This window comes from Petromyzon marinus, chromosome 36 (assembly GCF_048934315.1).
Source record: "Petromyzon marinus isolate PM22_M1 ecotype Great Lakes invasive population chromosome 36, UKy_Petmar_22M1.pri1.0, whole genome shotgun sequence".
NCBI classification, from domain to species: domain Eukaryota; kingdom Metazoa; phylum Chordata; class Hyperoartia; order Petromyzontiformes; family Petromyzontidae; genus Petromyzon; species Petromyzon marinus.
This window is the reverse complement of record NC_133702.1, coordinates 1,940,621-1,967,417: the sequence shown is the minus strand read 5'-3', so window position 1 is coordinate 1,967,417 and position 26,797 is coordinate 1,940,621. Positions and strand designations below refer to the sequence as shown.

General features: G+C 47.0%; 1 protein-coding gene across 9 annotated transcripts in view; it reads left to right on the top strand.

Moving 5' to 3' along the window:
* LOC116949418 (forkhead box protein P1-like) overlaps positions 1-26,797 on the top strand; it is a 432,818-nt gene that overhangs the window by 6,366 nt on the left and 399,655 nt on the right. For 2 of the 9 annotated variants that reach the window (XM_076072011.1, XM_076072012.1), the window contains exon 1: positions 1,190-1,462. The exons of the other annotated variants lie outside the window; for them this stretch is intronic. The gene's annotated coding sequence lies outside the window, so the exon portion shown is untranslated. Of the gene's footprint in view, positions 1-1,189; positions 1,463-26,797 lie in introns of those variants that run through there. 9 annotated transcript variants of the gene reach the window in all.

Sequence of the window (26,797 nt, the reverse complement as noted above, 5' to 3'; positions counted from 1 at the left end):
GTGGTGCTGCTTGTGTGTGTGTGAGTGTGGTGCTGCTTGTGTGTGTGGGTGAGTGTGGTGCTGCTTGTGTGTGGATACAGAGCACAAAGAGGCAACGCTTTCCACTTGTATACTCCGATACGTCAGTATAACTCTGGATGTGAATTATATCCCTATATCACCATCATCACCATCATCCCTTACAGCCTATGACTACATGACGAAGAACATGCCCGCATCGGTTAGACCTCGCAAGCCAAGCCGGCGTGTGAGCCTGGCGAGTGTTTAGGATGGGCGACCGGCATGCACACAGTCCACCCATTAACAGTGGCAGTAGAGGGCACTGCATCGAGATCCATTGTTCTGCACTGCGCACAACTCCCATTGACTCGCGTTGACCAGCGTGGTGAAGTATGGTCAACTAATAACTCGCGTTGACCAGCGTGGTGAAGTATGGTCAACTAATAACTCGCGTTGACCAGCGTGGTAAAGTATGGTCAACTAATAACTCGCGTTGACCAGCGTGGAGAAGTATGGTCAACTAATAACTCGCGTTGACCAGCGCGGTGAAGTATGGTCAAATAATAACTCGCGTTGACCAGCGTGGTGAAGTATGGTCAACTAATAACTCGCGTTGACCAGCGTGGTGAAGTATGGTCAACTAATAACTCGCGTTGACCAGCGTGGTGAAGTATGGTCAACTAATAACTCGCGTTGACCAGCGTGGTGAAGTATGGTCAACTAATAACTCGCGTTGACCAGCGTGGTGAAGTATGGTCAACTAATAACTCGCGTTGACCAGCGTGGTGAAGTATGGTCAACTAATAACTCGCATTGACCAGCGTGGTGAAGTATGGTCAAATAATAACTCGCGTTGACCAGCGTGGTGAAGTATGGTCAACTAATAACTCGCCGCCCTGCATGGCAGGTTGAGGGAGGCCACTCATCCAGCAGTGGATCAGTGACACGACACGTCGCTTCAATAGACATACCGTCACTGTGTACAGAGATATCACTCCGGTACAGACACAAAGACAAAGATGTTAGCGAGTCGCACCTATGATGAAGGCCGGATAGGCACACGATGGATGGAAGGAGAAAGGGGGGGGGGGGCTAGTACCACGCCTGGCCGCCTTTGTCTCCCCAGTTGCTGATGCTTACCCACCGTACTGGATACTCATTTAAGGCTGAGTCGACCTAGGTCGCCTGTACGAGACACACACACACATCCCTTTGTGCGCACACACTTACACGCACTCGTGCATCAGCGACAAAGCAGCAGCGGCCGCAGCAGCAGGGCGTGTGTGGAGTTTAGAGAACACTCCTTGTTGTGTGTGTGTGCTGTCGATCCCTCTGTGACACACACACACCACGCTCCTCTCTCTCTCTGTGTCCGAGAGAGGCTTCCATCTCTCACTGTGACACTGCAGGACTGACTGCCGGACTGACTGCAGTTCACGGGCACTCCGTGTGACTCTTACAGGTGAGAGTGTGCGTGTGTGGTGTGGTGGTGGTGGTGTGTGTGCGTGCCGTGTTGTCGAGTTTGTATGAGCTAGTGAGTGTGTGTGTGCGCGTGTTCTTACTTCGAGCGCCACTTGCTTTGAGAGCAATGTAGCTTTGCGTCTGCGCGACTGTTTAAACATCACACCCCGCGCGTGTTCACGTGTGCGCGTACAAAGAAGACACCCGCGCAAGGGAAGAGACGCCACCACCACGCCACGCTCTCTCACTTTCTGTGTGCTCGCTCGGTGTTTCATGCAGGGTGTCGAGTTGTTGGAGTGCGGTCATACCGATCGCGTTGACACACCACGCACCACACACACACACACTCCTCTCTCGCCTGATGTGTGTCGGATAAGTGAAGTAGTTTGGCAGATTAGAGCGCCTTACGGAGAAAGATAATGTCTTATCGCAAAGTTTGATTTCGCTTAAGTTGTGCGTTAAGTTTGTTTACCGAGTACGCATTGCGCACAGGGCGCCAGTCAAGTCTGCATCGTCCGTTAAATCTGAACACTATAACCTTCAATGAAATCAACTGTTGTAGTGTCATCATAGTCACCATCATCATCATTCACGATCTATCCATCGCTAGATGAAGGCCTATTTTTTTTCTCCCCACGCCGCAATCGGCCCATGATAGTTGTTAAACCATACTTCACCACGCTGGTCATTGCGGGTTGGTGGAGGGAGGATATCTAGGGCAGGATCAGTTCAATGATCACTCTCTCAAAAGTACTGTCGTGAGCGGAGGGATTACAGACTGTCTTCGATACGTTTACTGGCTGGCGTTGAGATATGAAAGAGTTACATTGCTTGGGATAGTTTGCACCAGCTACCATAAAGTTCGTTGTGCACGGGATAACTTCATTGTACACCATTAGAGCTACACACATAGCAGTGAACGATACTTGTGTTGCATGTACACGATACACAGACGCTGCGTCCCTGTAAGTGGCTTTAGCAATAAACGCTTAGGATCATCACCGCGTGTGAGTACAGGATGGAGCGCTCACGCGCAGTGGTTAGCGTACGGGGCACTACGAACCCGGCCACATCACCTGAGTTGGATTCCCTGCTACGGCTAACATCAGTGGCGACTGATATCTGAACGTGTTCTGTTGGACCGCCTCCTCCGCCCGCGTGGTTGAAGTGTTATAGACAACTCCGATGGCCGACACGGCTGAGAGGGAAGCCTTCAATTATAATGACACAAACGCCTATGCAGAGTATATACCATATCGATTTTCGTATCAAAAATCGTTAATATGCGCACGGATGATGTGCATATAGATATCAAAGACGCGTATGTGTGTGCTTTTGGGAAGTTAACGTGTGGTCTGAGTGGGTAGTAGTTTGCTAAAGTGCTGTGGTTAATTCAGACTGCTGTGGAATTCTTCACGGGCAATCTTATCACAGTATGTGTTTTTACAGAGTAAATTTCTGTACACTCTATCAGAGTAGATATATTGCGCGTATTTTTTGGCAGAAACAACCCGTAAGTAAGACCCATTATATATATTTTTAAATTTCAATCCGTTTCAGATTTTTTTTCTCGTTGCATTCAAAGCAGTGTGTTATGAATGAGTGAGTGAATGAATGGATCTTTCTGAGAAGCGCCTATGCATAACCCTCCTGCACTTACATTTTCAACTGTTTGCCAACGGCACACGAATACTTTACGTTTGTCAGCGTATGAATCAAATATCTGAAGTCGCGAGTTAACGCAATACTTTATGTATATTTAGATGACAAATATACAGCTCTTTGTCATTTCACTTCCGGATGAAGACTTCGCTCGCTCCACTCCGTGTCGATCCTATGGGTTGCTTGGCCATACTTCACCACGCTGGTCAACGCGAGTTATTATTTGACCATACTTCACCACGCTGGTCAACGCGAGTTATTAGTTGACCATACCTCACCACGCTGGTCAACGCGAGTTATTAGTTGACCATACTTCACCACGCTGGTCAACGCGAGTTATTATTTGACCATACTTCACCACGCTGGTCAACGCGAGTTATTATTTGACCATACTTCACCACTCTGGTCAACGCGAGTTATTATTTGACCATACTTCACGCTGGTCAACGCGAGTTATTAGTTGACCATACTTCACCACGCTGGTCAATGTGAATTGGTGATGCCGGCCGTGGGTACGAGGACCGGGTCAGAATCATACTGCACGTATATATATCCAGTATATACAAAACATGGGGAACATACGCATATGTCCATGACATTATTCAAGCGGTTTCAAATGGTGAGTCGGGCTTGGGGCAGGCCACGTCATGGCTAGAAGGTCCGATGACGGCAGATGGTCGAGAATCATGATTTGAGTGACAGCTAAGGAACGGAAGCCGTCCGAAATTGGCCAAACAGAAAGGAGATGGAGCAATGAAATTGGATCGTGTTCAATTGATTATTGTTATTATTGCATTGCAGAACTGTGAAAGCTGACGGCGTGGGGGAGGCATTAATTCAGCAGTGGATTGACCATGGCCGATGATGATCTTATATTATTGATTTCAATTAGTTAATTGATTGAACATGCGATCGCCAATAAATTGGAATTGTACGTGAGATAATTTTAAGGTAGGCTTGTGTCTTGATCGTCGCGTTGCAGGTGACGTTGGCATGTCGCCGCGTGGATCATTACAGCGACACTCCGCCTTCTTTTCCGAGCCTGGTGCCCTAGACAGTGCTACGTTTCAGTCTCAAACGCTCTTCCAAGAATGATGTTGGCACGCCTCATCCAATCTCGCGCCGTTGCTCTGCAACCCCATGGTACCGTGGAGCGTTCATAGCCTTACAGCGGCATAGAGCACAACAAAACACGATGATTACGGATAGTGGTAGTGCCTTACACTGACAATCTGAACTGCAAGCCAGTCATAGCAGCGTGCCGGCAAACATCGAGTCAGAATATAAGGCCCGTTGTGTAGTATTTAATTTAGACTTATTTCAACGAGTGTAAAATTTATTTTGAAACGCGGGTGTTGCCCTTTAGGAGAAATCGAACCTCTTAACTTGTTTGCAAACTGGCTCAGATGCGTTCGTAGTGACTCCCATATTATTATGCCTACACACGAGAGTTATTTACATATACAACAAACGTTAGGATGTACGTACTATTTATAACAGGTTGAACACCATAATTGTGAATTCTAACATGTTAATATAAAGAACTCGATATGCATCCGAAAGATGCATCTTTCAGTGTGAGGACATTATTTTTTTTTGTTTATAATCATCGCTATTCAACGGCAGTAATATAAAAAAATATTCTTTGCCCTTGAGATGTATGTAGGTATGTAGGTGAGATGTACAGTATGTAGGTATGTACGTGTTATACATATGCATGATGTACATTGCAAACACGTGCAGCACGCATGGCAGTGTCAGTAAGTTACGAGTGAATGTGATTTAATCATAAAGATGGCATTACGCACTTACAAAAAAAACAATGTAACTCAAATGCAGTCAGTACTTTGCGTATACTTCTACTATTAATGAGCACAATGTAAATATACTACCGGAATACACTTGGATAGTTCACATATTCTGAAATGCAATTATGCCATTTTCAATGAATTAAGATAAGACTTTACACATGCGTAAATAACACTGCCTTAAAAAGAAAATACACAGACGACGTGTCGGGCGATGACCCTTCATAGCACAAGTTTGCGTGCTAGCATACTATAATGTGCTATCAAGAAGGACTATCGCCTGAAACGTTGCCTATTATATATTGTCTTTTTTTAAAGGGAGTATTATTGACAAGTGTTGTGCCTGTGCACCATTCCCACCGCAGAGGCATCACCGCATAATCGAATCTGTGAACTGCTGGACTTCTGTGAACAAAACAATATTTATAGCTCATCGGATTCCTCCAGTGTATAAATACATATTCTGATTCTCACTTACCAAGACTATTAAATATTCTCGACGTTAACTGTGTTTCCTGAAAAAGGCAAGTCGGTCGAAACGTCGAGTTTCCTTTCGTCTCGGAAACAATGCAAATAAAACTACATCAGTGTATTTAATTACTGTAATTTTGTTGTATGCTCACAATTACACGCACGCTGCTATTGTGTAGAAGGAGCAGTTGCAACATTTGAGAAATGGATTTAACAGCACAACAACAGGCGCCATTCACCACCAAGTGGTGGCGACGTCACCACGGCGCTTGTGCCAGGCTAGGTGCACCTTGAGGATACATAAACTGTCGACGGCTCGCTGACAAGTGGTAACGGGACAAAACCAGATCCCGTGGGTTGCCTGACTGAGATAACTGTGCCCCTGAGTTAATTTTATCCGCTCGGTGTATTTTATCGGCCCGGTGCTCCCGCACGTTGTTGTGAGCGTCGCTCCTCCGCCCTCTGTCGTTGGGAGGGCCACTGCCTCCGAACTGCCCAGGAGCAGCGTCCTTCACGCGCTTCATCCACAGAGGCCGATCTTGACGCCGCTCGTGTTACTGTACCAGTCCTCTGCGAAGTCCAATCAACTCCGCATCGTTCTGTTCTTTATCCAACGTGGTCTTGACTATTGTGTTAAGTGCTTGCTTAGTGTAACGATTTTGTAGTTATAGTGTTACAGGTGGGGTTCACCGGATAGTTTGCTGCTGTTAAATCTTCTGTGGAGTGCACTTGAAAATGCCAACAATTCATTGATGCGTTGCAACATTTAGCATTGTCTTTTTATGGAACGTAGGTAGGTGTGTGTGTGTTTGTGAATATGTACTACATTTGTAAAACTTTGATTTAAACTGTCGAGCAATCTTAATTATGTCTAAATCTCGTACATGTTTGATACTGCACAGCATTGCTAATAAAATAACTTCAAGAATGTTTCCCCTTTTCTGTGAGATGCCAGTCTATCATATGCGTACCCCATTGGCTCGTGAAACTCATGGCATGTTTGCAAAGCGCTCACAGAAATAAATCTCAGGTATGAGTCTACATTCCGCTAAATTCAGGTGTTGTTTGACCTTGAATGTCTCATTGATAGAACATGCCCCATTTGAGAAGATGTGAGTTACCAAATCCATTCCCAGGTTTTTTTTTATTTCAGCTCTGTGTGCTATGCATCAATTGGAGCGACATGGTGGCGAGATGTTAACTACCTTGCCTGGTATACAGGAGGTCGTGAGTTCGATCACGACCCTGACGCCTCCGGGTTTTCGCTACACACTTAGAATCAACACCATGCGTTTAGAGTATTCCGCTGCTATACATTTCCAATTCGTCGTGGCCAGATTGCTTCTGAAGAAGACCAATATAACACATTGGGCCTCACCTGGTAAAATAAAAATAGTTTGTTAATTGTAAAAAAAGGCAAAAACTAGCAACGTTTTACACACAGCCACACCACGGGAAGGGGGAGTCGAGTCCACAGTGTCATGCATGGAAAAATAAAAGAGAAGCGAAAAAATGGGAAATGATGGAAAAGGAATGGAAGAACCGGACCAAAGTGTCAGGAGAGATGAGCATGGGGAAAAAGCGGCTACAAAGGGGCCTCGACGCTGCTGCACGGAGGAGCGGCGTCTGTTTTCACAGGGGGTGGGGAGAGTGAGTCAGAGTGGGCGTGGCCACACAAAGTCACGTGCTTTACCAGAGGCTTGAGCTGATCCAGACGGAGAGGTTCGTCGTTTACCCAGTGCAGTTTTCTACACTTCTATTGCCCGCCCAGTGATGCGAGAATGTGATGTTATTACGTAGACCATTAGCTCTTAGTCTTTGCCTTCAATGTCTAATTTTGCCAATCGTGTTTCTCGTAGCTTAAGTCCGCTCATCCATTTATGGAAAGTAACAGCTTAAAAGACACTACGAATCTTAACAACGTTCATTGAAGCTCTGTCGTCCCGACAGGGCTGTTCCTTTCACCTGAAGAAGGCCACTTGTGTTGTGGCCGAAACGTCGTGAGAATTTTATTGTGTTATTTTATTAATTTATTATTTTATTCTCATTCACGTGACTTTACCGAAAGAACCAAAGAAGAGGAAAGTAACAGGTTTCTGTAAAAAAAAAATAAAAATAAAGGGCTACTTGTAGGTCGTGCTGTGTTCATGCGGACGATGTACGGCTCGTGTTATACAATGCAAATGCAATTTAAGTGAAGGTTTTAATAGCTGGAATTGTGCACAAAGTAACAATGGATTCTATAAATAAATAAAGTAGGTGTACATTTTTTTGTTACATTTATTTTTAAATCAGCGTTCGCTTTAATTGGCCGTGCGGCTGGTAGGTCATAGTGCTGTATGCATGCATGTTCAACTTCTTTTGCACTGTACATAGCCAACCGTGCTATTCACAGCTTAGAAATCTGGGTTTCAATCCAGGCAGCTGTGCATGATTAAACCTGCTTCTCAAGTATTGTATCGCGAGTTGATCACCTATGACAGCAAAATAAAAAAATGCATCAAGCATGTTTTTGGCTAAATGCTGAAAATTTTAAATGTTGGTTCGACTGTCATGTGACAAAAAATAATATTGCAGAGATGCACAGGAACGTGTGCTGCCTATCGTGTAAACTGTAAACGATACACATGGCAATTGAAGGAGTTTCCCTAAGTCCCGTGGAAATTTTCCTTCGCGGGCCATTCTCTGATGTACAGGCTCACTTTGCTGTGCCAGATTTCCGACGTGGATTCTTCATCTCATCACATGATGCTGATGGCAGTTTTGAAGTCAATAGGGTAAAAACAAACATATGGAGAGGTTATACATTACGACAATAACAATAATAATCGTTCACTCGTTTTTGCGCGTCATCACAATCTCAAGAATGTGTTTCACCATGTCTAATTTCAGTCGGCCTTCTCAAATTGCCCAGAAATTAGATTTTTAAAAAATATATATATAAGATGCATTGCTGCTGTAGTTTTACTTTTGAGAGCGCAACGTGAACACATGGTGTGTCTACAGGTTGGGATTTCCCGTCGCATCGAGTTATCATCAGGAGTTGGAACAATTCCTGAAGCATGCAAGCTTCCAGTTAAAAGGATTGGCTTACCAATGCTATAATCAAATATTTTGGGGAATATTTTTTTATCAGAATAAAAATTCGATTTTTAGCGCAATGGTTATATTGGCTTACGTCTGATCCCTTAAATTGCTATGGTGATGTGGGGAGAATCGGTTGAAACCACTTAAAACACATTCAAGGACCGTAATTCATCTCTTAACTAGTAAGTAATGCCACGACTTTTTTAAGACAAACATTTGAATATTAACATTGTAATTACATAGTACATATTATCTAGCGGTCAATATAGACCTGCAAATAGTACTTTACCCCGTCCTCGCTTGCAGAGCACTGCAATTGTTTTTATACTTTAAGAACAATAACGGTGCTCCTACCTCACTCTTACACCGTTCGTCACGATTGACGATTACGAGTTGATTCTGAAATCGATTATTTTTTGTCTTTGCAACTTACCGTCCCGTGCATGGTCTGTCGTCCTACTGCTCTCTTACACGTCCCCTTCTCCTCTTGTGCAACGTTTACGCACGCGGTATACACGGCATCGACTAAATACGATACGCTAGACACGCTCACACTGCTCAATTCCACACGCGCACAATCTCATTCATCAGTTCTGGTTAATGCATCGAACGAGTGCCGTTAGGGGCTGCGTGGGAATTCCCGTGCATGGAATCTGGTCTAACAGTCTCTGCAGTGCTGTCTGTACGCAGTGTGCGGTACCATCGAAGTTAACTCTTGCTAATTAATATGTTGGAAACTGTTACATTTAATAGAAATGTACTGTCAAGTGAACTTCAGTGTTGTATTATTAGACTATTGTCGTCTGTTATTGTATTATTACTGATTTGTCAATGTATTATTATTTTCTGCTGTTAGTAATTCGTTCCAAACCATGCGATATTAGATTGAATTATTGACTGATTTATTCCATGCTGTATTGGATCAGATCAGCTTTATTCACAACCTAATTTCCAATCTTAACCGAGCCCTGTTATGGTATTAAACAGCAATCCCAACCTCGCACTCCTAATGTTTCCCAATTATGCCAAGGTGCTTTGTTTAAAAATGTACACAGTATTCATTACCATAATTTTGTTCATTATTTTCCTGGTCTCCCTTGCAGATTATGTGACTGTGATTGGCTCAGTGGGCTCCCACTTGGTTAAAAAAGGTTACTCCTATTACATTTAAATAAATAGAGATGCCGAATGTAATGTTACAGTTAAGTATATAAATACAATTGCTTAAGATAGAATTACCACATTTTCCTGCAGTGTAAGTGTACACAATGCAACGTGAACATTGTTGTACCACCTGTCTGCACAAGGCAGCACAATGTGCCACACGTTACTTATTTCAAGGTGATTTCTCGGCAAAAGTAAACCAACGGTTTGTGTGATGCCGCGTTGGCATTGCACAAATAACAAAACACATCAGCAGCGCTGTGGTCTTTGAATGGCCACACTATCATAGGCGACGTGCAGGCATTGGCGCTTCTTCGTAGCACCCAGTGTGGCAGGTGAACCTGGGGTGGCGGGTGAACCTGGGGTGGCGGGTGGACCCAGGGTGGCGGGTGAACCCGGGGTGGTGTGTGAACCCGGGGTGGTGTGTGAACCCGGGGTGGTGTGTGAACACAGTGTGGCTGGTGAACCCGGGGTGGTGGGTGAACACAGGGTGGCTGGTGAACCCGGGGTGGTGTGTGAACACAGGGTGGCAGGTGAACCCGGGGTGGTGGGTGAACCTGGGGTTGCAGGTGAACCCGGGGTGGCTGGTGAACCCGGGGTGGCTGGTGAACCCGGGGTGGCTGGTGAACCCGGGGTGGCTGGTGAACCCAGGGTGGTGTGTGAACCCGGGGTGGCTGGTGAACCCGGGGTGGCTGGTGAACCCAGGGTGGTGGGTAAACCCGGGGTGGTGTGTGAACACAGTGTGGCTGGTGAACCCGGGGTGGTGTGTGAACCCGGGGTGGTGTGTGAACCCGGGGTGGTGTGTGAACCCGGGGTGGTGGGTGAACACAGTGTGGCGTGTGAACCCGGGGTGGCGGGTGAACCCGGGGTGGCGGGTGAACCCGGGGTGGCGGGTGAACCCGGGGTGGCGGGTGAACGCGGGGTGGCGGGTGAACCCGGGGTGTAGGGTAGTAAGACACAGCTGTCTGGTGAGACCGATTCTCTAATCGATTGGCGATTGGCTGTTTTTTTATACGTTCCTCTAGCAGCTTTAATTTCTATGATTGCATGCATAAACACACAATATGTATATACATTTTTATACATAACGCTTATTTATAATCAGTTAAAAGCCCATGGAGGCAAAAGTATATATATTCTTTGCAAGGGAAACTTGGATGAGGGAAGTGCACGGTATGATACAAAATATTTGAGTGCAGAAAATATTACTTTTCAGGAATCTACACAATTTGTAAACGTATACAATGTTTAACCTTCTTTGTCCAATGCAAATCTTCTTCGTATGACTGATGTTGATGTAGAGCAACAACCGTGATTTCACTTTGAGGTGGCTGAGCTCGATGATTGCTTCGGGAGTAGCGGAGTGGTGAATCATCGCCGTGGCGACTCCGCCTCCTCCTCCTCCGTGTTTGTGAATGGGAGCACAGAATCGTCATGTGTTCCACAAATGCTGACGATGTAAATATGTAGTTGCTGTATTATAATACCACTAAGTGTACGGTGTGCGATATATTTACTCTTGTGTTGTTCACGCGGTCATGTTCAATTGTATATCACAATCACTCGGGAACCACAGCAGGCTGGAAGGGTGCCAGAAGGTCAGTGGGCATCGGCAACTGCTCTGCAACTCTGTCTATATATTAAGTTGTTTACAGGCAATTGGTGAGTGTTTTGTACATGTGGGAGAAACCGAAGCACCCGGAGAAAACCCACAGATGCTCGGGGGCTGCGCTCTATCCCATACAGAAGGGACAGATGATATGAGTTCACAATTTTCTGGACTGCGTTCTGCCGGCGAGCCACGGAATGGAACTTCCTCGGATGCCCGCGGGAAGGGAATCTCGCAACATTTTCCCATTCGTGCGGTGATTCACCAACCGTCACTGCTGCTTCCACAGTGCTGGATTACAGAGGGCATGCGCCACCTACTTACTGATCTACCTACCTGCCCAATCACCTCCCCCTACCCACGACTACCTGCCCCCCTATCTATAACAAGCCATCTGCTTCAATATGCTTCCCACTTCCCAAGCTACTCAAGTTTAATTTATATATATAAATATATATGTAAAACACGAGTTTGTTGGCAACAAACGGAAGCATAAAAAATCACCTTTCCCAATTGCACGGGACAAGTTTTGGCACGTTACCTCACCAAGCGTCATGGGGACTTAATTAAATTTGTACCAAAAAAAAGGTGGGTTTAATTTATTATATACGTACGTGTGTGTGTGTGTGTGTTTTTGGCCGGGTTCGAGGACAGCGTGTCGCGTCCACTGTCGCTCCTGTAATGAGGTCCCGCTGCGTAAGTACCTGCTGCAGGTGGTCACGTCAGACAGGTACAGCAGCGGGCGTCTCCTCCGGCAGACTTGGGGCTGCCATGGCCGCCAGCCCAGCTTGACACGAAGGCCGCGTGGACGGTGGGCAGACAGGCCGGGAGGGAAGTGGTGGGTCGGTTTGGGTTGGCTGGCTCGGATGTGAGCGGGCGGCTGGCTGGCTGGATAGTGGGGAGCGGTAGTGTCGCCTATTGGGGTGTTGCGCTACGGAATTGGGGACCCGAGTTCAACTCCCTCCCACGACCAACACCGGTGACGAATATTTGAACCGGTCCCGGGCCTCCCCAAGGTCGACTCTGCCTCTATAAAGAGATTCATAGCTCATCGGATTCCTCCAGTATATTTAAACCATTCTTATTCTGAAATGAGTACCTGCTGCGGTGCGTAAACATCGCCACCGGGGAGACAAGGGTGGCCCGCTCGTGGTGCTGGCCAGCCACCCCCTCGTGTGACGTGACAGCCTTCAAAGTTGCTCGCAAACAGCACTTGCCCCAACAGTCTGTTAAGGCTATACGGGGGTGGGGGCTCTTTGTCTTTGTTGGCTGGCTGGCCGGGGCTAAGTGGGTGGGTGAGATGTGGCACTTTTGGGTCTGTGGCGTGGATGGAGTCCAAGTGTGACTTCACCCCGGCACACATTAAGTGGGGTTAGTGGAGGGATGGAGGCGGGGGGGCCGCAGTGCACATGTCAAGAACTGAAGCGGGCGGCGTAGCAGCGACTCCCACAACGAACAATGACAGCGGCGTCGTCAATGCTTCAAGCAGCGGCAGCTACGCCGGCCTGTCGGGTCGGGGTTTACACGCGGCGATCTCTGCGATGTTAAGGCTGCAGTTACGAGGTCTCCTTTTTGTTGTTGTTGTTGTTTGCGTGGTGGTGCGCGCGCGTGTTGCCGCCCGCTGTCTTAAAATGTAGCTGCTCCAAAGCGTTCAAGGAATGATGTATAATGCTTTGCGGCTTGGGAGCGAATGAACAAGGCAACCCAAGTCCTCTCCGTCTCATTTGCCGCCTCCTCGTTGCTAAGAATGTGTCCGTGCGTGAGATGCTCGATGTAGGATTTATTTTTGAGTTGTATTTTTTGTGTCTTCGTCAAACTCTTCTCTTGTTGAAATCCATACATGCCAACCCCTTATCAGTGCCTATCTTATTACAGACCAATTCAGGCCGTATTGGTCACCCCGTGCCCTTATAAATATCAACGTTCACCCGACAAAATCCCATCACAAGAGAGACACACAAACAAATAGACAAAAATATATATGCCCCCGTATTGAAACGGCTGTACGCCGTATTTACCTGAACTCAATTTCCCTGTACACGAATACGGTGTAAACCGTATGGGTTGACAGCTCTGAAAATCCGTGAGTGGTTTTTATTTTTACCACGCTTCATGCACAGGGTTATAATTACTGCAAGAACAAAATACGCAGTAGCCCTACTTTTTATTTACTTAGGCAGCTGCTGAGATCCCATTTAGACTTTATTATTTCTAAGCACAGTTGTCGGCTACAGCTGACGGAGAGTGGCGAGTGATATCTGAAGTGGTTCTCAAATATTCCCTACTTCACCAACCTGCCACTGACCAGCGTGGTGAAGTATGGCCAAACAGCACACCCCCCACGACTGACATGGCGTGGGGGTGGACTTCATCCAGCAGTGGATTCACAGAGCGCCGTACATTCCTGTTCCATATTCCGATTAATTATATCGGTATCTGATTTAATCACTAGGTAGCGACAGCTACTGTTCAATAATAATAATAATGTGTAGTTGCAGGTAGTTTTTGATAATTGTTTTGAAGACGATCTTGTTCCTCTTGCCAAATGGCATTGCAATACCTTTAACAAAGTGCACAACTTGTAAACCGGCTACAGAAATTAACATGAGTCTTAATTGAATGTAATTGATTGACTTTGATGAGAGCTGTCTGATTGCTGAGTAGGCTTGACCAATTACTTAATTGACTATTACCTGGCAGGCATTATACTGAATGTGTATATGGATATAATACAGTATGTAGTGGCTTTAATTTGTAGTGGCTTTTCCGTTGCGCTTGTTCCTTGTTTAATACGTGTGCCGATTCTCTTTTGCGTGCACTTTCTGCACCCTTTGATTATAATGCAGCGCCAATGGTGAGAAGAATCCCATTAAACACGTTTGGTTAGAGGACTGTATTGAAATGCTAAGGTGGTGTAATAGAAAATTCTTTCCCTTGTTACAATAGTCAAATGTGAACGCAAATGCAATAATGTGGGTGTTTAAATTTACACGCTCTAACCTTCAACTTATTATTGAAAATATATAAATTGTAAGGTTCAAGTGAAATTACAAATGGAACAATGAAAGTGTTGTTGTTCAACAATAATACTTTCATCTAGTAATGCGATATAAATAAACAAAAGTTATTAAAAGTAAACCTTACACTTACACACATCTGACAATTACGAAAAAAGACGGTTACACTTTCATGCAAATAGATATTCTAAAGGCTTAAGACATCATGTAAGGTCTTGGCGACTATGCAGCTCTGATGAGTGAAAAAAAAACTGGAGCAGACTCGATCCTGCATTGTGATTAAAGCACTTTTCATTTATAACATTTGATTAGCTGTGCAATTTCCTTAAGTACATTTTCCTAAGATAAATGCAGAACCTTAGCATTTATAGTGGCCTTAAAACGCGAAAAGAGAACGCTGGCAAGAAATATACGGCGAGAATTTGATGTGGAATGTAATATTCAGCCTTAATTTTGGCTTCATTTGAACCAAGATTCTTAACACACTATGCAGATTTGTTCTTGCGGATCAAAACAGCCAAGGGGTGTTAATGCCATATGCCTGTCACGCTGTATTTTTGATGTTTGGGTGAAGTTGTTATAGACCATATTTAATGTTGTCAGAACCCATTTTCATTTCAATATTTGCCATGATTGAAATGGTAATGCCTGCCTTTAGATTCGTTAATTTTTTTAAATGTGTACCTTATTTAAATTAACACATTAAATGAACTATCAATACCTATTTAATGCAAATAGTGTCAGTGTCGTTTCCTCGACCTCTTGTCAGAGGGTTTGAAGGTCAAGGTTAAAAATCCGTGTGACATGTCGTTTATTTCAGTTGGGTTTCAGCTTGAACGAAATGTACGCAAAATCTAGCGATCACAGACGCCCGTTCTCTGGCAATCCAGGGTTCACCGATTCACATCCAAACCGCAGCCTTTATAAATTACCTGCAGTCGGGGGCACAGTAGTATATTATAGTCGTACAAGTGCAACTTCAGTTTCCCGAGTGCGAGCGAGCCCAAGACCCGGTGGGCCAGCGTAGGCTCGTTGTGCACTGGTTGCCATGAGAAAAGAGAGATTGGGGACTACTGATTTCGAAAACGTTTTTTTGGTTTGGACATGTTTGTTTTGTTGTAGTACGGAGTTAGACTGACGGCCTTAATCTAAGTTTTCTTGTGGTTGTTGTTGTTGTTGTTTGACTTGCATCCCACTGGGATTTTTTGCATACAGCGTTGGTGTACGGTGATTTTTTTCAGGAATATTTTGCTGTTTATTCTTGGTTCTTTCGGTAGTCACGAAAGCTTTAATCAGAATATTTTGCTGTTTATTTTCTGTTTGCACAGTCACATAGTCACTTTAAGATGTTTTCTTGCTCGTGTTTTTTTTTGTTTGTTGTGGTTGCACCCGATTCAAGAGCCGAATGGCTCACAGGGCTATACCAAAATAAATAAAATAAATTAAACTGCAACACTGAGATTCTGACGGCATTTTGGCCACGCGCTGAGCACGTGGAGATAGGTCAGCCTTGATTCGGTAGACGAGCTCAAAAGAGTGTACACACTGACCCCTGTATGTATGTACATTGCCCTTCTTTCATACCAGACGTAGCCAACCATGCTAATCGGAGGTGCGGGAAGGGCAACAAACTAGACACAAAAAGCAGGAATGTGGAATCTTCACCGCTGGCTCGAGGCCTCAAACATCACTGCCGCATGAGTTCCACCTCATGCTTGCTTGAGCTAAAACGCACTGCTCGCTTTGACTCAGTGACACATGTAAACACTGTGCTGTATTAATTAAAAACAATAACAGCCCTGTGTCAATCCAATGCTGAAAACAGCCCCCTCCCCCCTAACGCTGTGTCACTCATGGTAGTTGTTTGACCATACTTCACTGTTCTGGTCTGTGTGGGTTGGTGAAAGGGCTTAGTCAGACTTCGCTCTCACACTGACATTCGGCATGGCCTGGAATTGAACCCAGCGCATTGCATCACTGCCCTTCCCTCTCCTGTATATCACTCTATAATTATTAATGACTGTATAATCTAACACAATACAATTGCCATGTCAAGACTGTATTAGGTGTGGTGGCTCACGCCTGTAATCCAATGCCTTTGAACAGGGGGATGGGTGACTTGTCCAAACGACATCACGTTACACGAGACTGGCGATTACAAGGCTGTGGTGTCGCCTCTGTAAGACAGAGCGGTGATGACGTCTTTGATCTGTATTTGTATTTTTGAGGATAATCTGCCCACATGTATGGTATGTACGTTGAACTTCTTTTGTACGGTACTTGACGTTTGAAGGCCAACAGGCTCAACACAAAAAGCAGTTCTAAAGAAATTAGTTTTCAATCTATATTTAAAAGTGCAAAGCTCCAGCTGCTTCCTGATATCGGAAGGAAGAGCGTTCCAGACGGCCGCGGAGGCGCATCTGAAGGCACGCGATGCAGGGACTGTCTTTGCTAGCCAAAAGCCGCTGCCGCGAACATTCACTCTTTGCATTCTGGTTTCCTCCCACAAAACAAACGTGCACCTCAAGACATCGTTGCCAGCGTTAATCGTGACATTGAATGCCGCCCACTCATCGGTGGTCAGTCGTCTCCTTGTCACTCCTCCGCCACTTTCTCCGGTGCCACTCTACCCGTGAACTTGACTCGTTGATTCCGCTAACCTTGTTGGGGACTCGGTCTACCCAGACTGACCGTTTCATCTCATCCACGCTCTCTGTTCAACCACCACAACCATCACCACCACCACAACCACCACCACCACCACACTGGCAGTCACGACATTCCGATTAATGCTTTTCTCCTTGCACTGCTCAAAGTTTGGCATTCCCACCTCCGAGTTAGCATGGTTGGATACGTACGGTGCGAAAGAAGTTCAACATACATGCAGACGTGATCGGCTGCTTTCCCAAGTTCTTATAACGTTGCTCTCGAATCAATGAATGTTTATTCACTTTCTCTGTCGAGTTTTGTTGCTGGCTGCTTGGCAGAGCAACTGTGATTTAAAACGATGAGAAGAAATTGCTTTCAATAATTACCCCCCCCCCCCCATAAAAATACATGTCTCAAGATTATGCCTACCTGGCCAAATAAGAAATCATTATTACCATTTTATAATCCTTATAGCGTGAGTGCTTACAAGTGAAGTGGTTTGTGAAACCTGTGGATTCACTTTAAGGGATTCACGGGGCTTTTGAAAATGTACATAACTCAATAAAATAAATGCGGCTGTATCCGTATCTGTTGATTTATATCAGCGTGATGGCGCGCTGAGTGCTGTGAGACAGGAACTAGGGGCGTGCTCTACTTCCGCCTCACCCTGGAGGAGTCCCTGGTGGGCATTCTACGAGTCCAACATGCTTGGGACTGAGCCGTTAGAGTTTCTTGGTATAGCGGTTCCATTAATTTGTCATTCTCTGGATGTGTGATTTACACGGGGCAACGCTGTGCGTGCATTGCTCCGGAGAGGAGACCAGTGTGGATTTGTCAAGGGAGAAAGGGGCAATTGTGATTATGTGTTGCTGGGAATTCTTGAATTTACTCTGTGCTTGATTTTAACCACGTGACATGGTACGGTTTACATGGGGAAACTTGGGGCGCTTTCAAGGGGAAAAGTAAGAAAATAACGTTTGACAAAATTAGTGAAAACAAATAGAATAAAAAGCATTTTCATGAATGTAAAACACGAAATTCCGTTGAAGTGTACATTAATACTACAGTGGGCATACAATCTTTGAGGTAATGATGTCTTCATAAACAATTGCCATATGTATTCACTGGAACGTCGCTGTGGTGGTGAGATGTTAACTACCTCGCATGGTATAACAGAGGTCATGGACTCTCTCTCGACCCTGACGCCTGTATACTTGGAGTTTGCATGTTCTTTCTCTCCGTGATCATGTGGATTTTTCTCTGGACCCTCCGGTTTTTCCCTCCACATTTATAAACACGCGTTTAGATTATTTGGCTACTGTAAATTCCCACGTGATAAGCCACTTCGTTGAGTTATCATTTGTGGCCAGGTCGCTTCTGAAAAAGACCTACATAGCTCAGTGGGCCTTACCTGGTAAAATAAAACATAGTTTAGTTTTAGTTTAAACGTTCCCACACCGGACTTGCAATCCAGCAGCGCCTGCTTCACCCAACCTCCTGGCACGGCAGCTGAAAAAATGGGGGCAAGCTTCCTGAGCCCCGCCACTCTCCGCCAAACGGTGAAACTGGGTAACACCGCAGTTCGCCGATCGGCATGTTGAACGTGGGTGAGCTAAAGTCCACGTACTACGACTACCACCACGGCTGCCAAGACATCTGGCCAGTAGTGTGGAAGAGTAGGCCGTCAAATAGAGTACGGTACCTGGAGAGTGGATCGCTCCAGCGGAGGCCCGTCCGCCGGCAGTGTCGTGAGCGAAGCAATTGTAGGAGCTGCACCTTTGCATCGTGTACTCTCAGTAAGCGCTGCCCGCAGTCCAACTGCTCAGGCCTCATTATATCTTTAATGGAGGTCATATTCCTGGGTCCTGCACGAAAGGCCCCTTGGCCAAAGGCAGACGAATGCTCCAGATAAGGCTCATCAAGTGTGCATCACGAAAGAGCAAAATCAATGCACTTGTAATTTACTGATGCGGTAGGTTGCAATGATTACATAATTTTCATCAGCACAATTTGTCCAATTGGCCGTTATCACGTGTTTCTTAAAGCGGCCGCTGCTGCAATTTGAAGTTAATTAATGCCCGTATCATTCTTTGTTTACCCAATAGATCATAAATGCGTCTCAACGATCACTGTCAGGAAAGTGCTGCCTCGGGATCTGCAGCGGATTAATCTCATGAGTTTGTATGTGTATGTGAGAGGAAACTGGAGTGCCCAGAGACGAAGACACAGACACACACACACAGACACAGACACACACACAGACACACACAGACACACACAGACACACACAGACACACACACAGACACACACACAGACACACACACAGACACACACACAGACACACACACAGACACACACACAGACACACACACACACAGACAGACACACAGACACACACACAGACAGACACACACAGACAGACACACACACAGACACACACAGACACACACACCTGCGAGGAGATGTCACTGAAACGAGAAGATAGCACTCGATAATTGCACAAATAAAATTTCGTTAACATACTTGCTAATAACCGGTACAGTCTGTTCTTGTCATAACGCGAATTGGAAATAATACGATGGATGTATGACGGAACACATTTTTTCATAACGCGGATGCGAATTGGATAGAATGCGATTGAATGAACAGAACTCCGTCGCGCGAGTAGTAACAAACGGTTGCACGGCTGCCTCGGCGTAGCATCATCATCATCATCACACAAGACGGCGGGATACTGCTGGATGCTTCCAGATGCGACCCACGCGTCTCAATTTTTGTTCAGCTTGCGTGCGCATCTCACCGTGTTATCGCGGACTTTGCTTTACCCTTTTATTGTACAGTATGTCATTTATTATAACGAGATTTTTCCAAAACGCGGTGTTCTTCAGGAACGCAAATACCGCGTTATAGGAGAACAGACTTCACCACATTTCCCTGTCGACAGCAGTATTTTGCAAACTCCACATATATTTGTGATCAATCAAGCCCACTGGCAAGCGAGGGCAAGGTGTGCCGATGTGGAGTCTGACAAGAAGACAAAGATCCCGCCCCCCCGTATGACCGTAAGAGTCTCTTTGAGTATAAGTGCTGTTAGTCGCACTGATGAAGGTCGGCACCGCACACGAGGGGATTGGTGGCCATAGCCTGGCCGATCTCACCGGGCGATCGAATCGACTGCGGCGTGCTCACACGGACGCGCAACCAAAACAAATTAATTCACCAATCGTACCGTTGTCTCCGAAAACCGACGTGTTAAAAAAAAAACCCACGGGATTTCTTAAAATATCTGACGGTGTACTGCTGTGCCCGGCAAGTGGCCGCGGATCGTACACGTTAGCTCGGGAAAGAGGTGGGCCCCCCCCCATCCACCTCTTTTAAATATTTTGAGCCCCGGTGCATTGGATCTCGCAAACACCGCCGCTCACCTTTTAAAAAAAAAAAGCGCTCGCGTGAACGCGGTCACCCATTAAAATGTCAGCAGCACTCGGCAAATAGTCAACGCGTTCTGCATGCGCAGTATTTACCGAGCTCGGCGGCTTGGCCACTCCACGTGCTGGCGCTGAGATGCCACCCGTCCGGGGGTCCCTGGACCACCGCCACGCAAATCTCGCGTCGCCACGCTGTGGGTGCGACAGCTCTGGAGATGTGTTTGTTCTCTCCTCCCGCGTCTCACGTAGCTGCCCCGGGGTTGCTTCTGGATTAGATCGCTTAATTACAAATGTTTTGTCTCTCTCGCTCTCTCTCTCAAATTTAGCAATCTTTGGAAGAACGTAATCAACCAGGTAGGGTGTTGGCTGCTGTGTTAGGCGACTCTCCGTGTTGTATTGCATTTATTTCTAAGTTTACTCGGGGTGTTTTTTTTCTCTCATTCATTCGTACCTGATGATGATTGCTTGTGTTGCAATGGAAACGGCGCATTATACGGCGTATTATATTATTCAATTAATTTTCTTTCCACGTGACTCTACCGAAAGAAACAAAAAAGTTATTACAAATGTGTCGTCGTTCAGCCCGCCGCCACCCGACACAGCATGTGTGCCGATGCAACGAGTGTGGGCGATAAACAGTCGCGCGAATTTCACTGCTGTGGTGGTGCCGATAATTATAATACCACGCAGTCGGCAGCCCTTCGTCAATCTACTGCTGGATGAAGGACTTCTGATACCATGCCAATCAAGGGGGTTATTTGTCCCATACCTCACCTTGTCAGTCAATTCCGGATGGGTGACGGGACGGTGGACGGGGGATGTACAGGGCTGGCCGTGTGGTGTGTTTACTGTGTTACTAACCTTAGCCAAGGCCGGGAATCGAACTCTGCGTTAGACCCACGCACTCTTGTGCTAGCCGGTGGGACGGTGACCGGTTGGACACGCGTGGCTCGCGGTTCGTTTAACAGTCCACAAGCTAAACACAAATCTAGCCTTTTCGTGATGATCAGGGAAGCCACATCACACAGGGGCTATAATATTTAATGCGCATTTCACGGGGGGGGGGGGGGGGTGGAGGGATAAAACTGTGCAACACTCAACAGCATCATGCATTGCTCTCGCTTCTACCAGTGGAGAAAAAGAAGAAAGAACAAAAAAAACCCACCCACCGCTCCTTTTATATTGTAATGTGCAATTGTTGCGGCAAAGCTGCGGCGCGTCTCCTCCAGTGTTTGGCTTTTTAGTTGTTTACGGCGGCGTTGGAGGCGCGTGTGATATTCATAAACCGCGCCGCACGCGCCCCTCCGCTTTGTTGACTGTGCGTGTCACCTCTTTGTCCGTTGGTGTTTATCATCGGCATTACCGTTACATTATCAATACAATCCTTTTATGTTCACTTTTCATCCATTCGGTTCCCCTTTTATTTAAAAGCAGATGAGGCAAGGCGTCCGCCTTGCGAGGGAAACCAGTGGTACATGCCACTGGTTCGTTGCTACGAGCGATACTCACGGCGCTGGTTTTGGCCACGCCACATCCATGGAGCGTGGTGTTATCCTCTTGCTACTACGGCGCGGCGTTGTGTCCGGTGGTGTTACAACATGGGCAGTGGTGGTAGTGTTGTTGTTATCACACTGCACCACGATCCCGGTGACCCGAGTTCGATTCCCGCGCGTGGCCAACATCGGTGACAAATGTTTGAACCAGTACTGGATCTCTCGTCGGTCAATTCAGCCTCAAATGAGTACCTGGTGCTAAAATCAGTAAATCACGTGACTTATCTTTGCCCCCCCCCCCCCCACTCTGAATCCCTCTCCGCCCACTGCCAAAACAGACGCCACTCCATGCAGCTCACTTCTGTTCGTTCGTTACTTGTCTCTCCGTTTCTCTCCTCCCCTCTCATGATCACCACCACCATCATCATCACCACCTACTCACCTTGGCCCGACAGATTCTTCCTGCCCGGTGCTGCCCTCCTCAACCTGTTGAGCCCCGTGCCCCTGCTGTCTACCTCGGGGACTTCCCTCTCGGCAACCCTTCCCTCTGCTGGCCATCTACCCCCGTCTGTCCCCATTCTCTCTCTTCTCCTTTTGTCTTATTCTCGTGCATTGATGTTATCCTTGACTCTCCTCCCCTTCCCGCGGTGTGTCACGGGTACAAGGTTTTATACGAATTATTCGCGATTTAACCACGATCGCGAAGTAAATTCTCGGGTAACCCCCCCTCCTCCCTACCCTACCGTGCACGGTAATCGTCCCCCGAGATATTGGTCCTCCGTATCACAATGGATAAGAGGAGTTCTCCCGTGTTTATTAACGCATTTACAAGAACAGCAGCAGCAACAACCACCACCACCGCCGCAGCCATCCGTGCGCCAATCCCCCTGGGCCAGGTGCCGTGCTCCAGTCTCGTTGCTTGCCCAAGGCGCCCGTGCGTATTGCAAGTCACCTCGGCCGTGAGCGACACAGCGACACTGTTGTCTCTACCCCCCCCCCCCCCCCCTCCCTTTGCAGTAACTGGTATAATTACAACTCTGGCGTTAGAGCGGCTAATAATTTAATTACGACTAATGAGTAAGAATATGCCACTTTGTAAACCGGCGTGCAGACACAATGGGATCGGTCTGATCCTTCGCAACAAGTTCCACAAACGCTTGCCCCGAGTCTCCGTCCCGAGCACGCATTCACTACTCCACGCGGGCGTTACTGATGTTATTTCCATGCATGGTTTCAAGCCTGCAATGAAAGCTTATTTAATCTTCAATCAAAAAAACTATACACCTTGTGTGTGTGTGTGTGTATATTATAGGCCTTACAGCAAATCAATGTCTTTCCCGGTTAGCCTCATAGACTCTCAGCGGTAAGTGCTCTACAAGCACACATTCATCAGAAGGGCGATGCTGCCATCACAGTGGTTTGTAGTTAACACGCACTCCCGATTTGCAATGTAGAGGTCACCGGTTTGATCTGACCTCCTGGAGAGGCAGTTAAAACTGTGCTCAAACAGGTTGCTGTTTTTTGTTGTTAAATCCCAACCTCGCCACCTCTATCAACCCAGCAGTAAACTCGGCTAGGCCACAGTCAGTCGACCGGCAGTGCGCGTGTGGTGAGGTAAAGAGTGGCTATTCTCGCCTCTTTCAAGACGTCTGATCAGCGTAGAAGAGTAGACCAACCGCCCCTAGAAAGGGGCTCTTTAGAGATATCTGTGAAAAACCCAATACAGAAGACCGCTGGGTTTGATCTGCCACAAGATTCATAGTCCACCCAAAATTTCATTCGCAGAAACCCGATGCACAAACGAAAAATGTAAAACTGTCAAGTAGTTTGCGACTGTGGTCATCCAGTACAGACCGGAACAACGGATAACGATGCAATGCCCAATCCACAAATACGAATGAGACATCGCAGCGATGATAGACAATCCGCTGTTCTTGACGCGGTTGTCTGGCTTGACCACCGGAACGTGAGATTGTAGTCGATGCTCTGCATCTACATCAGCAGCCGTAGGGAAGTAAGAAGAAGAAGAGATCCCTCAACTGGAGGTCTCTCCCGCCAGAAGTGGCCTGAGCAAGCAATTGTAGGGCTCGCATCTTTACCGCTTTACCATCAAGTACGGGCAAAGCACGCCGGAGGGCCGTGGTGACTGCTACGACGCACACTCTTCTGCACTTTGTCTGTGCGCCAATTGGCGATGCGTTCAGGTGCTCATTTTAGGCAGGGTCAATCAAGCGGAGGGCCCAGTGTGGTTTCAGGTACCACCTACCCACTGTGGTGCGCGTCCACGGACTTAGCTCGGTGTCACAGCTCAGCCACGCTTCTGTGTGTGTCAGCACAGCAAGGTCACATGATGCACGTGCTGCGGTGCGTGTCTGATCTGAACATTCACGTGCCCTTGTTTACAAAGTACGTAGCTGTTGCATGAGATATCAAAACAAACGCACCACATGTTATTTTCAAAGGTGACGGTGTCTGTCTGTCTGCTCTGCGTGAGCTTCGGCAGTGCTCATCCTCATTGGCCAGCCTCGAGTCAATGGGATAGATTCCACATTCTCAGGCCCGGGGCAGTTCCGTCCTTTGGGCGGGAAGGGGGGGGGGGTACTTGACAGTCAATGAAAAACGAAGTTAATTGGGATATGAACTCCCCCAGCCCCGCACCCCCATACAATGAGTATTGTCGATCTTCTACAAAGCAGTACCCACTTTATATCACCTCGGGAGATGATGTGCTGATTCGATTCTGCTACCGTTGGTAAACACTGCCACCTAAACACTGTGCCATGTGGCTGGACATATTGAATGGTTCCACCGTTCTGGAGTTTCCCATTCGTAGCTCTGTGCTCTCTGTCACCTGTAGTCAGTTGTGTAATGGCACAATGCCTTTATTTTATACTAACCGGCGCTATTGCAGCGCAATTCGGGATTAATTGTCAACAACCCACGTTTTGGTTTTGCCCCCAAGAAGAATAAAACACTGAGCGCAGAAACCCACGCAGCGCGCACTTCTTCACGACGCGCCCGTGCGTGTGGAATGACGGCGCTCAGGGTGAGCCCGGTTCACTCAACGCGAGCCGACAGTGCCAGGGCGAGCTATTACATGCCACTTTGAAAGCGCCACGGGTAAACAGAGGCGTTGTTGTTGTCTGCCTCCCACCGGCTCGCCTCTCGCAACAACAATGCCGCCGCTCCACCCCGTGCAGGTAAAAGGGCTCTGCAGCTTCTGCCGGTACGGCGAAGCACGGTTTGTGGCTTTTTGTGTGTGTGTGTGTTTGTGGAAACGAGACGCAATTGGCGTGCCTTGACAGCTTCAAGGGGGGCAGGTGTCGTTATCAGCGGTGGAGAAGCACTGACCATTATTGCTATTGCCCATTTTGAAGAGCCCTTGCTTGAAACATTAGTCTGTTATGGTACCTATAGAAACAAGATAAAAAATCCATAATATAGGTTTTTTTGGGGGGGGGTTAGATCGTGTAAATCTAAATGTGTCGTTAAACCCGCCACCACCCGACAAAGCCGATTTAGTGAGGTTTATCACGTAGACAGAACATGGCAATTCGTCACTAGTACAGCACACCGGTGTGTTGGACAGCAAATCCACAACATTTACAATCTGAGTACGAAGTTTCGCCAGTAATTACAACTATAATCATCAGTTGGACAGCCAGATATTTAAGCGATCTAACCCAAAAAAAAACTATTCTGAATGATATTGGTCGCGAAAGCCTGCGTGTTAAATCAAAGATACAAATAATCACTACTCCTGTGTAGTTTTTGCGGATCTCCCATGTAAAGTAGCCGGGCAGCTGGCTAAACGGGATCATCCGTGTAACATATAAAATGAACGTATACACTTGCGCAGTTGTGCTCTACGGCTCCGCGATGTGTCCTTCTTGTTGAACAACGTGACGTTCGGCGCGATGTCCGACGTTTCGCTCCACATGCTGGTAGTGTTAAATGATTGCATCATGACACGTTACATTATCATGTGATGTGCATGATCCGAACATCCAAATATCTTGAAAGAAATTCAACAATTCTAAAATTACCAACCTTCTATGCTGGCACATTGGTACCGGTATATTGATCGGTAAAGATGACAGCGGTAAAGGATTGTAAGCCTGTGTTGGTCAGTTGAGATGCTGGATTTTCAAGTTCTGGTCCCATATATTTGAGACTTGGGTAAGAGTTTTAAGCAAGTGCAGTGCATACACAGACAAAGAGGCTGTTGTGAAACTCGTGGCCGTCAAGGTGCCTATACCCTGGCGAGGCATGGTGTGTGTGTGTGTGGGGAGCGGTGGTAGTGTAGCGGTTAGCGCGCTGCACTACGAACCTGGCGACCCGAGTTCGATTCCCGCTCACGTCCAGCACCAGTGACAATTATCTGAACCGGTTTTGGGCCTCCCCTAGGGCGACTCAGCCTCAAATGCTTACCTGTGGTGTGGTGCCACTCACAACCTCGTGTGCTGTGCCGGCCTTCACAGCACTTTCCAAAACAGTGTTACAGGCTATAGGGGAATTTTTGTCTTTGTGGGTGGTTGTGTGGGTGGTTGGTTGGGTGGGTGGCTGTGTGGGTGGCTGTGTGGGTGGCTGTGTGGGTGGCTGTGTGGGTGGCTGTGTGGGTGGCTGTGTGGGTGGCTGTGTGGGTGGCTGTGTGGGTGGCTGTGTGGGTGGCTGTGTGGGTGGCTGTGTGGGTGGCTGTGTGGGTGGCTGTGTGGGTGGCTGTGTGGGTGGCTGTGTGGGTGGCTGTGTGGGTGGGTGGGTGGCTGTGTGGGTGGGTGGGTGGGTTGGACAACACTAACATCTACTAGTGAGTGAGTGGGTTGGTGAGTAGCTGGCTGGACACACACAGACACATCATCATGATCAGGTCACCGTGTTCCCATTCAGCGTCGTGGCCAAGAGGCAGGTTAGGTTCCGGTGACATCACAGAGGCAACAATGTACACGT